The sequence below is a fragment of the Lagenorhynchus albirostris genome, chromosome 14 (assembly GCF_949774975.1).
Source record: "Lagenorhynchus albirostris chromosome 14, mLagAlb1.1, whole genome shotgun sequence".
NCBI classification, from domain to species: domain Eukaryota; kingdom Metazoa; phylum Chordata; class Mammalia; order Artiodactyla; family Delphinidae; genus Lagenorhynchus; species Lagenorhynchus albirostris.
In genome coordinates, this window is record NC_083108.1 from 61,215,765 (window position 1) to 61,227,872 (window position 12,108).

Genomic DNA, 12,108 nt, shown 5'->3' on the forward strand with positions numbered 1-12,108 from the left:
GGGGGAAGGATAAATGGTGACAAAGCGAGAGAGAGGCATGGACATATATACACTACCAAACATAAGGTAGATAGCTAGTGGGAAGCAGCCGCATAGCACAGGGAGATCAGCTTGGTGCTTTGTGACCGCCTGGAGGGGTGTGATAGGGAGGGTGGGAGGGAGGGAGATGCAAGCGGGAAGAGATATGGGAACATATGTATATATATAATTGATTCATTTTGTTGTGAAGCTGAAACTAACATACCATTGTAAAGCAATTATACTCCAATAAAGATGTTAAAATGAAAAAAAAAAAGTTAGGACAGTTATCATAAAGATGATCAAATAACTCAGGAGAAGAATGGATGCACAGAGAGATAAGTTAGAAGCTTTAAAAAAGAATTAGAAAATATAAAGAACAACCAAACAGAAATGAAGAATACAATAACTGAAATGAAAAATACGCTAGAAGGAATCAACAGTATACTTAGTGATACAGAGGCATAGATCAGCGAGCTGGAAGACAGAGTAGTGGAAATCACTGTTCTGAACAGGAAATAGAAAAAACAATGAAAAGAAATGAGAGCAGTTTAAGAGACCTCTGGGACAACATCAAGTGGACTAATATTCACATTATTGGGGTCCCAGAAGGAGAAGACAGAGAGAAAGGGGATGAGAACATACCTAAGGAGGTGAAAGACCTGTACTTGAACACTGATGAAAGAAACTGAAGATGACACAAACAAATGGAAAGATATACCATGTTCATAGATTGGAAAAATATTTTTAAAATGACCATACTACCCAAGGCGATCTTCAGATTCAATGCAATCTCTATCAAAATACCAAGGGCATTTTTCACAGAAATAGAAAAAATAATTTCAATATTTGTATGGAAACACAAAAGACCCCCAAATAGCCAAAACAATCTTGAGAAAGAACAGAGCTGGAGGAATCAGTCCCTGACTTCAGACTACAATAATCAATCAGTATGGTACTGGCACAAAAAGAGACACAGATCAGTGGAACAAAATAGAGAGCCCAGAAATAAACCCCTGCACTTATGGTCAATTAATCTACAACAAAGAAGGCAAGAATATACAATGGAAAAAAGAGTCTCTTTAGTAAGTGGTGCTGGAAAACTGGACAGCTACATGTAAAAAAATTAGAACATTCTCTAACACCATATACAAAAATAAACTCAAAATGCATTAAATACCCAAATGTAAGACCAGATAGTATAAAACTCTTAGAGGAAAACACAGGCAGAACACTCTTTGACATAAATTGCAGCATTATTTTTTTGGCCCCATCTCCTAAAGCACAGGAAATAAAAGCAAAATAAACAAATGGGACCTAATTAAACTTAAAGCTTTTGCACAGCGAAGGAAACCATCGGTAAAATGAACAAGACAACCTCCTGAATGGGAGAAAATATTTGCAAATGATGTGACCGATAAGGAGTTATATCCAAAATATATAAATAGCTCATAAAACTCAATATCAAACAACAACAAAAACTACCACAACCCAATTACAAAATGGGCACAAGACCTGAATAGACATTTTTCCAAAGACATACAGATGGCCAACAGGCACATGAAAAGATGCTCAACACTGTTAATCATCAGAGAAATGCACAAAGGTTGGCGAGGATATGGAGAAAAGGGAACCCTTGTACGCTGCTGATGGAAATGTAAATTGGTGCAGCCAATTTGGTGCAGTGGAAAACAGTATAGGAGGTTTCTCAAAAGAACTAAAATTGAACTACCATATGACCCAGCAATTCCACTCCTAAGTATATATCTGAAAAAATGAAAACATGAAAAATATTGAAAAAATTCAAAAAGATACATGCACCCCAACATTCACTGCAGCATTATTTACAATTGCTAAGATATGGAAGCAACCTAAATGTCTATCAACAGATGAATGGATAAAGAAGATGTGGTATATATAAATGGAATACTACTCAGCCATAAAAAAACAAAATTTTTTCATATGCAACAACATGGATGGACTTGCAGGATATCAGGTTAAGTGAAATAAGTCACAGAAAGACAAATACTGTATGGTATCACTTATATGTGGAATCTAAAAAGAACAAACTAGTGAATATGACAAAAAAGAAACACAGAGAACAAACTAGTGGTTACTAGTTGGGAGAGGGAAGGGAGGAGGGGAAAAATAGGGGTAGAGGATTAAGAGGTACAAACTATAATGGATAAAATAAACTACAAGGATATCCTGTACAACACAGGGAATATAGCAAATATTTTATAACTATAAATGGAATATAACCTTAAAAATTGTGAATCACTATGTTGTACACCTAAAACTTACACACTACATCAACTATACCTCAATTTAAAAAAAAAAAAGAAGGAAATCTTCCCATTTGCAACAACATGGATAAACCTTGAGGGCTTTATGTTAAACAAAGTAAGTCAGAAAGGAAAAGAAAAATATTGTATGATCTCACTTAAATGTGGAATCTTAAAAACAACAACAAAGACCCAAACTCAAATTTGTACATACAGAGAATGGAGTGGTGGTTGCTGGGGAGGGCAGGGGGGTGAGGGAAGAAGGCCTGGTGAAATGGATGAAGGTGTTCAAAAGGTACAAGCTTCCAGTTATAAAATACGTAAGTAGTCATGAGGATGCAATGCACAGCATGGTGACTATAATTAATATTGCATTGTATATTTGAAAGTTACTAGGAAAGTAGATCTTAAAAGTTCTTATCACAAGAAAAAAATTCTGTAACTATGTGAGATGATGGATATTAACTAGACTGTGGTGATCATTTTGCAATATATACAAATATCTGAATCATTATGTTATACAGCTGAAACTAACACAATGTTACATATCCATTATATCTCAATTGAAAAAAAGATGTTCATGCTCATCAGCATGTCTCTAGAGAATTGCAAATTAAAACAAGATACCACTACACATCTATTAGAATGACTAATATCCAAAACACTGACAACAAATGCTGCGGAGGTTGTGGAACAACAGCAACGGTCATTCATTGCTGGTGGGAATGCAAAATGGTACAGTCACTTTGGAAGACAGTTTGGCAGTTTCGTATAAGCTAAACGTAGGCTTACAATGAGTCAGCAATAGCACTCCTAGGTACTTAACCAAAATGAGCTGAAAATTTACATCCACACAAAAACCTGCACACAAATGTTTACAGCAGCTTAATTCATAATTGCCAAAAACTGGACATAACCAAGAAGTCCTTGAATAGATGGGTGGATAAACAAACTGATATACTGTTTGATTCCAACATTCTGGAAGAGGTGTGACATTCTGGAAGAGGTGAAACTATAGAGATCAGTGGTAAAAAGATCAGTGGTTTCCAGGGTGGGGGAGGGAAGGGATGAATAGAAGGAGCACAGGACATTTTTAGGGGAGTGAAACATTCTGTATGATACTGTAATGGTGGATAAATGTCATTATGCAATTGCTAAAACCCACAAAAATAAATATACAACACAAAGAGTGAGCCCTAATGTGAACTATGAACTTTAGTTAATAATGTATTGATATTGTTCATCAATTCTAAAAAACGTACCACACTCATACAAGATGTCAATAATAGGGGAAACAGTGTGTGGGTGGGTGGGGTGGATAAGGGGGGAATTCTCTGTACTATCTCTGCGCCATGTTTCTATAAACCTAAACTTCGCTAAAATAGTCCATTCATTAATTTCTTTAAAGACAGTACACTGTGGCCTTACCCAATACAACTGATACATAGTATAACTTTAACTTGAAGTACAGGTATGAGAACAGGATAAACGTAGAACTCATCAGGTTGAAACATAATAAAAAGGATAAATGAAGGAAAGAACTGCCTCTACTTATACAAAGTCCTCAATTAACATCAAACAGGAGGAAATTCGAATTTTCTCCTTTCAACAGATTAATATTCTAATTTATTCATTTTGATCTCTCTCTTAATCACACCTTGACTGCTGTTTCAAATCAAATTGAGTTTGCTGTTTAGAAAAAGTAACAGGATGCAAATTTATTTGCAGCACTTTCTGGGCTGTTACTTTCCTGCTCCGTAAGGCACTGGATGGCTTCAACTTAATTTCTATTATATAATCCATCTTCTTCAATCTATTCTGCTTTTAAGCTTTCTATTACCAAAATTGAGCCACTAAAGCTGTGGCAATGATGAAGCCATTGTTAAATTTCTAATCTTCAGAAAAGGTTAAATTATGCCCCCTAGTGAATTCCCAAGGAATTTCATTAATGACTCATTGATTTCCCCAGCTTGTAAAGAAAATCAAATTTTCCAAAATTACTACACAAATATCTTAATTTACACAAAATGTTTCTCTTTTTTTATCTCTTTTCAGAGGCTCTAAGTTCAACAAGGCAAGTCAGGGTGATTTGTTATGGTAACACTGGTCCAGAATCCACGTGGTTCCAGACTTCCACCCACTTCCCTTTTGGGCTGTGGCAGGTGTTATCCCATTGCAATGGGAAGAATGCAAGCTTTACAGTCAGAAAGACTAGTTCCGACCTTTTCTGGAATTACTTTACTTAGCTCTTTTCCTCATTCCTAAAATGGAGTTAAATACACTTTTATCATATTGCATTTATATGATTAAATGAGATAAAGTATAGTATCTAGCACTTAATATGCTGGATCAATAATTAATTCTAGCTTTCTTTCTTCGTCGTCTCATCTACTGACCTGGTCAAACCAAGCTCACAGTCTTCCTTCATCTAAACTTCTGCCATTATTCCATTTGTTTGACCCATGCAAAATCCCAGCCTCTCTAGCAATACACTCCACTGGTCATACCTTTGTCACTGAAATAATCTGTTACTGACCCACAACTGAAATCCTCAAACTATACTATCCCACTCTCTTCAGCCTCTTCTTCTTCCAGCTTCCACTCCTTTACTCTCTCTGGACTCTAGTTCCAGGACCTTGTCCCACTCTACCCTCCTTTTCCTTCAAATCCAACAGCTCCTCCTGGTTTCACTCTTAAGTCTTTATCCAGCCTGGATTCTACAGTGCATTACTTGAATCACTACTTTGTCCTTCTGCAACACCAGACCACAAAATCTAATCCAGAGCCAGTCCAACCATCTGTTTTTCCCACAACTACATCCCACAATCATAGCTGAGCACTAACAAAAGCCACATAACTGAGTAAATTAGTACCAGCATACATTGATGGTACATCATTCTATCTCACAAAGGCTCTGAGTGCTGTGACAACCGATGATGGTTTCTGATCAGATGAGCTTCCTCCACCATTCCTCACTTTTCCCAATCTCTTCAAGCCTCATACTTCACTTTCAGATGGTAAAATATAAAGTATACATCAGATCATGTCTCTCCTCTGTTTAAAGCTCCCCAATTTCTCCCAAGGTAAGTCCTTACAACTGCCTACAATGCCTTACACCAGCAGTCCCCAACCCTTTTGGCACCAGGGACCAGTTTTGTGGAAGACAATTTTTCCATGGACTGGGGGCGGGGCATCGGGGGTGGGGATAGGTGCAGGTGGTAATGCAAGCGATGGGGAGTGGCAGATGAAGATTTGCACCGCTGCTCACCTCCTGCTGTGTGGCCCAGTTCCTAACAGGCCATGAACCGGTAATGGTCCGAGGCCAGGGAGTTGGGGACCCCTGCCTTATACAACCTTCTACCTTTCCCTCACTGAATACATCACCTACTCTCAGTCTGTGCCTTGCTCACTCTCCTCCAGCCACACTAGCCCCCCTACAGCTCTTCGAACATGCTAAAAAGGCCCCTGCTTTAAGAACTCTGTATTAACTGTTCCCTCTGCTTGGAAGAGTCTTTCTCCAGATATCTGCATGACTAACTCCTTCACTTCCTACAAGTCTTTGTTCAAATGGTACCCGCTCCATGGGGTCACTGCTCCCAATCCTTTCTCTTCCAGCCCTGTCATCCCAATATTGCTTATCTTGCTCTATTTGTTTCTTTTTCCATAGCACTTATTGTCTAACACCCTACATGATTCACTTATTTATTATTGTTTTAGGATAATTATTATTCACTTATTATTATCATTTAAGTCCATTTAAGGACTGACAAGGACAGAATTTTTTTTCCCCTGTTTTGTTCACTACTGCATCTCAGGTGCCGACAACAAAGGTTGGCTGGCACATAGGAGGCACCTAATATTTGTTAAATGAATAATTAGATAAAGCTATCCTCCACTTCCCCTTAAAAATGAACCAAAATTATTAGGGGATGAATTTTCTCAACTTCAGCCTTCTCCCTTCCAGTTACTTGCATCCAAACCCATCTCAGCGTTAGTTAACTGCCTCCTCAGAAAATGAACTAGCCCTGCATTCAAAGCCCATTCCTCCATCTGTGTTCTAGATCTAAACTCTTCCTGTGTCTTCCAAGAATTCTGCTCAACCAAGTTTTCCTTGTATTTTTCTACTGCTATTCTTTTTCCTGTACTCCAACTGCCCTCTCCTCTGGCTTCTTTCCTTCAGCATATACATATGCAATTAAGAAAATATGTCTCTCTATAGTATCTGCCCAATTTCCAATTACCTTCACTTCATTTAAGGATCCCCAGTTTAGTGGCAGCAAAGTCACTGTAATTTCTGACCCACAGAGAAGAGCAATCATAGAGCTCTTCATGGATGCTGGGGCTCCCCTCACAAATTTAATTCTCCCAGTCATGGTGAAAAGTTTCTCTTCTGGACTCCCCCAGAGTGGGTGAGCTGCTCTTATGTGTTAAATCCACTCTACCATTCCAGTGTCCCTAAACCTTTGGACCCCTTCCTCTTTAGTGTACCAAGGCAGGTCTGGCATTTCAACTTCATTTAGCGTGGGTTACCTTTTGGTCCATGCTTCAGCCAACCAAACTGTTGAGAGCCCTTTCTAACCCCTCAAGCTATAAAAGTGAATCAAGAATCTCTGCTTAGTGGGCCTATATCAGTAAATTTAGCCCGGCCCAACTTTATGTTCCTTCCACCATTATCCCACATCCTTAATATCCATTCCTAAACATATCCCCCAGATTTCCATGTGTATAAACAAATAAACATTCCTGTCATTTTTTAAGAGTATGGCACACCCCCTCAGGTCACACTTTGTAGCTGACCCTTGAGGGCTTGTTAGGGTGGGAATCTAGTTATAGGTCTAGAAGCAAAGAAGTGTGGTAGAGGTAGTTCTTGAGGAGAATCAATCAGCAATGTCTAGTCTTCAGGGAAGGTCATTACAGGTTAACTTCCTCAAACAGGAGTGGAAAGACTGCTTCTACCGCCGAAGAAGACTAATGAAAACTTAGGGGTTCAATACTCCATTCCAAATTTGAGGATCTCAACCTTCCCCAGTCAATGCTCTCACTTTAACAGCAGACACCCTGTTAGAATGGGAATTCATTTTGCATTGTAATCCAGCCACTCTGCAGGATAAGAGTTTGGTTTTCAGCAATCTCAGCTCTGCATCTATGTGAGAAGGGCAGACATAGAAACTTTCTGGTCATTTATACAGAGCTTGAGCTGGGAATTTCAAGACCTAAGCTCATCACTCTCCACCTCCCACCCCCCTTTCTCCGAAAACAGAGCAACCAGTCAGTCTCATTACACTTGTTCATCATCTGGGAAAAATGTTTTAAATCTTCAAATACATGATCACCCAGAACCTGGTCTTTCATTAAGTATCTGAGTAGTAGTATCCAATGGTGGTATTTTGCATATCTCTATTGTCATATCACATCGTGGGCTACAGTGCCTGCCTTCTTTACCACTGAAAATAGTCAAGGGTGCCTTTAAATCTAATCAGATTAGAGAACCAATTTCAGGAATGCCATAACCAATCCAGAAAATTCATCCTTAAGATTCTGTTCCTCTAGAACCACTCTCAGTACCAAAATCTGAATCAGACAGGGTTCTCCAGAGATACAGAACCAACAGGAAAAAACATATACATATATCTATATCTACCTATTGGGAATCTATTATTAGATTGTTTATTTAAATAGATATATTTATTTTAAGGAACTGGCTCACACAATTGTGAGGGCTACACATCTGAAATGTGTAGAGCGGATTTGCAGGCTGGAAACTCATACAAGAGTTGACGCCACATGCAGTGGTTGAGAATCCGCCTGCCAGTGCAGGGGACACGGGTTCCATCCCTGGTCCGGGAAGATCCCACATGCCGCGGAGCAACTAAGCCCGTGCGCCACAACTACTGAGCCTGTGCTCTAGAGCCCACGAGCCACACCTACTGAGCCTGCATGCTACAACTACTGAAGCCCGTGCGCCTAGAGCCCATGCTCCACAACAAGAGAAGCCACCACAGTAAGAAGCCGTGCACCACAACGAAGAGTAGCCCCAGCTCGCCGCAACTAGAGAAAGCCCGCGTGCAGCAATGAACACCCAACACAGCGAAAAATAAATAAATTAAATAAATAAATTTTTAAAAAAAAGAATTGATGCCACAGCCTTGGGATTTTTTTCTTCTTGAGGCACCTCAGTTTGAAATTTAGGTTTTCAATTGATTGAATGAGGCTCACCCGTATTATGAAGGGTAATCTCCTTAAAGTCAATTGATTACAGATGTTGACACATTTTCAAAATACCATCACAGTATCACTTAATAGGTACTATAGCCATGTCTAGTTAACATATAAAACTAATCATCACACATATAAACTTACAGATTTCTCAAGCAAATCTTTACTTTCTATTACAGGAAAAACCTTTTAAACAATAATATCTTATGTGTTCAAAAAAGGCAATAAAATTTCAGTAGGGACACTTCGGCTGAGCGGACTGAAGGAATGAACAGTTCTTCCAAAACTATTTGGAGAAACACAGCTTCTACAACCACCTCTCTTTCCTACCTCCAAGAACACTATCATTCCTAGGAAGCTATAACATTGTATCTACATTTTAAAAACAATTTTTATGTTTCAAAAATGTGATCTTCAACTCCACAACAGAAATGACACCTTAAAATTACCCACCTCTGAGTGCTCTCACTTTAAGGGATGGTATCTATTGAAACTGTTGCTTGCCTTTAGTCTGACCAGAAAACTTACAAATTACTACTTCATTTTCTCTCACTGACAAAAGTATAACATCTTATGGAAAAACCCAAACGAACTTTTTGGCCAACCCAATACAAACCAGGAGAAATCCAAACCAGTCTGGGTGAATAATGGACCAAATAATCAAAACAGCACATAAAGAAATCTTATAAATAGGCTGAAATAAATCCTGTATGTCCTTTCAAAAAAAAATGGGATTTTTAAAAACCTCTCTAGGCTATTCATTCATCCATTACCACCCCACTATGTGCCAGGCACTGTCCAAGGCACCTGGGTTAAACCACTGAACAAAATGATGATCCCTGTCTTGCTAGAGTTCATACGCTAGCAAGACAACATCCTTATCCAGCTATTTTCTCTCTGAACATAATAACCCAAGCATTAAGAAGTATCAAAACATTTTCTGAAAATCTACTATGTTTCAGTCAACTTCCAGTTCTGAGTCTGGCCTTAAACTGGCACTGTTTCATCATTAGCATAGAGTCTGATTTCTGGAGTCAGGCTGCCTGGATCCAAAACCTAGCCCACCACTACTTCCCAGTTGCATAACGTTGGACAAGTTACTTACCCCTCACCTATAAAACAAAAATAATCATAACAACTATCCCACTGAAAATGTAAGAGTTAAATGACTTCAAATGTATAAAGCACTTAATTTGGCACACAGAAGGTACTAAACTATCAGCTATTATTATTTTAATTCAACTTCCAGAAAACCATTTATTACTCAGGCAATGGTGGGAAACATAACACCAATGGTAACTTTTAAAATATTCTTATCTAGCCCATTTACTCTCTCCATCACTACTACCTTCAAGAGTTCATACTCTATTCTTGAAACCAGTGGGTAATCATTAAATCCATTTCACCTGTAACCTGCCTTACACCCTTTTCCAATCACCTTTCCCCACACTCCCACCTCAGACAGCCCTACTTCTTTATTCTTTATCCCATAAATACCCAGAGCCCTTCGCTTTAGGATAGATAGACTAGTTTTCCTGTCTCCTCACTTGCTTGCCTTGTGAATAAACCCTCTCTTTGCTGCGAACCTCAGCATCTCAGTGTTTGGCTTGCTGGGAGTTGGGCAAAACGAACCTGGTTCAGAAATATTCTCAACGGAATCTACTTGACTTCTAGTTAACTTTAATAAAAACTACAAAATGTGATCTCTATATATCTCATTCACAACATCAATTCACGGTAGAGTTTGTATAAACACATAGTTAGGAGGCTTTTAATCTAATGAGAAAATTTCTTAAAAAGTCAAAATTAGATTCCTTTTCCATAAAATTACAACAGCAACTATCATAAGAAACTTTAGCATTGGAACCAGCATATATGGATATGTAATTAGCCAGTTCTAAATGCATGAATACGCAATAACACATTCAATCTCTAGGATAACCTTTGCAGTTGTCAATAATAATGAACTCAGGTGGAGAGCAAAACAACCTACTATAAAAATAAACAACAAAGAGAAAAGTAAAAATATGCCATGTAGAAAAATATATTTTCCCAATACGCTGTGAAAAGTAACAAGTACTACTAAATCACACTGAGGAAGAGACATTTCGTCATAGTGATTTTCTACACGTCAGCTGTGGCAGGCCACTAATTTATGTTTAGAGAAATAAATAAGGATACATTTAACTGAATTTTTAGGTTTGATGCTTAAACTTTCTTGGAAGGATCACTGGCTATTTTGTATGCATAAAGAGTATTTACAGACACATACTCAAGTAATCTTACTTGTGTTATGAGGGCGGTAAGTATCAAAGGTGCATGCATAACTATGGTAAAAAAAAAAATCAACCTCGAAAAAAAAAATAATGAACTGGTTAATTCTCAACTTAGCTCACTGCATATAATAAAAAAAAATACAAGTACAGTCATCTGAAATGGATGGTTCATCCTCATTCATTAAAAACAGACTTCATTCTTGGTCCAAAGTTTATAAGTGGTCAACAACCTCAGAAAGGTTAGTGCCCACAATTTAGAATTTTGACTCGATTGTAAGGTACATGCTGCGAATGTTGCTTTCCCCCAGGCGAAGTCTAGTGGCTAATATAACTGCGTCTACTGACAAGTATGCAGGCTAGTGAACCTATTTCCAAAGCTGCTTTTAAACGGATCAATTTTGGTGAAGAATAATGGAAAACGTATTTCTGATCCCGTTTTACACCCTTCAGGTGGGAGGTGCTGAGGCACAAAGCATCAACAATTTTAGGTCCACAGGCACAGTTTTGACCCTAGTCTGGGGTGGTAAGCAGGTACCTGCGACTCTCCAGTAGATATTTAAGGGAAAGGACAAACAAAGCGTGTTGACTCCCCAACCATCCCATACCAAAATCCAGAAAACACAGATACTACCAGGAAGGTGTTTCTCCTAAACAGGTGTGGGCTGCCCCTTCCTTCAGAGTCTGACAGATGAGAACGGCCCTCTCGAGAGAAGTCTGGCTGAACCTCCCGAATGCGGCGGTAGGGAGCGACACGCGGTCCCCGGGGAGAAGTAGGGCGCCGCGCGTTTCCGAATCAAGTCCGAGCGCGGGGGCTCTCAGGCCCCTCCCGGCCGGCGTCCAAGTAAAGGCAGAGCAAAGGGTGAAGGTGGCAGAGCGGAGGCTGGAAAACCGCTCCACAGACAGGGTTTGCAGGACACCGGCGCACAGCGAAGGGCGGGGTGACCTCTGTCCGCCCCGGGGGCGCTCACCGCCGCGTACAACGTTGAGGAGGCCCAGCCGACTGCCCGGCCCCGCCCCCAGAGGCCTCGACCCAGGATACCTCAGGACCTGAGGCCGCCGCCGCCGCTCCCCGCCGTGCGGCCGCTTGAAGCCCCCGCCGTGTCCCTCCGCAGAGCCACCAGCCGAGCGTGGGTCAGGGCGCCGAAAGCCGCGTGCTCAGGCGACCCGGCCTCCGGCCCGCCCGCCCAACACACCGGCCCCACCAACCACTGGCTCGCACCGCTCTTGCCGGCGCCCTCAGCACGGCGCGCGCGGCACGCCGGGACTCGGGGTTCCGGGACGCATGACCCGCGGTCTCCGGAAGTGGCGTCACA

The 12,108-nt window shown here is 40.3% G+C and overlaps 1 protein-coding gene across 4 annotated transcripts in view; it reads right to left on the minus strand.

The window, feature by feature from the left end:
- Window positions 1-12,042, minus strand: part of FAM210A (family with sequence similarity 210 member A) — a 35,793-nt gene extending 23,751 nt beyond the window's left edge. For 2 of the 4 annotated variants that reach the window (XM_060121626.1, XM_060121627.1), the window contains exon 1: window positions 11,835-12,042. The gene's annotated coding sequence lies outside the window, so the exon portion shown is untranslated. The other 2 variants (XM_060121628.1, XM_060121629.1) reach the window with 2 other exon arrangements.
- Between the last annotated feature and the right edge of the window lie 66 nt (window positions 12,043-12,108).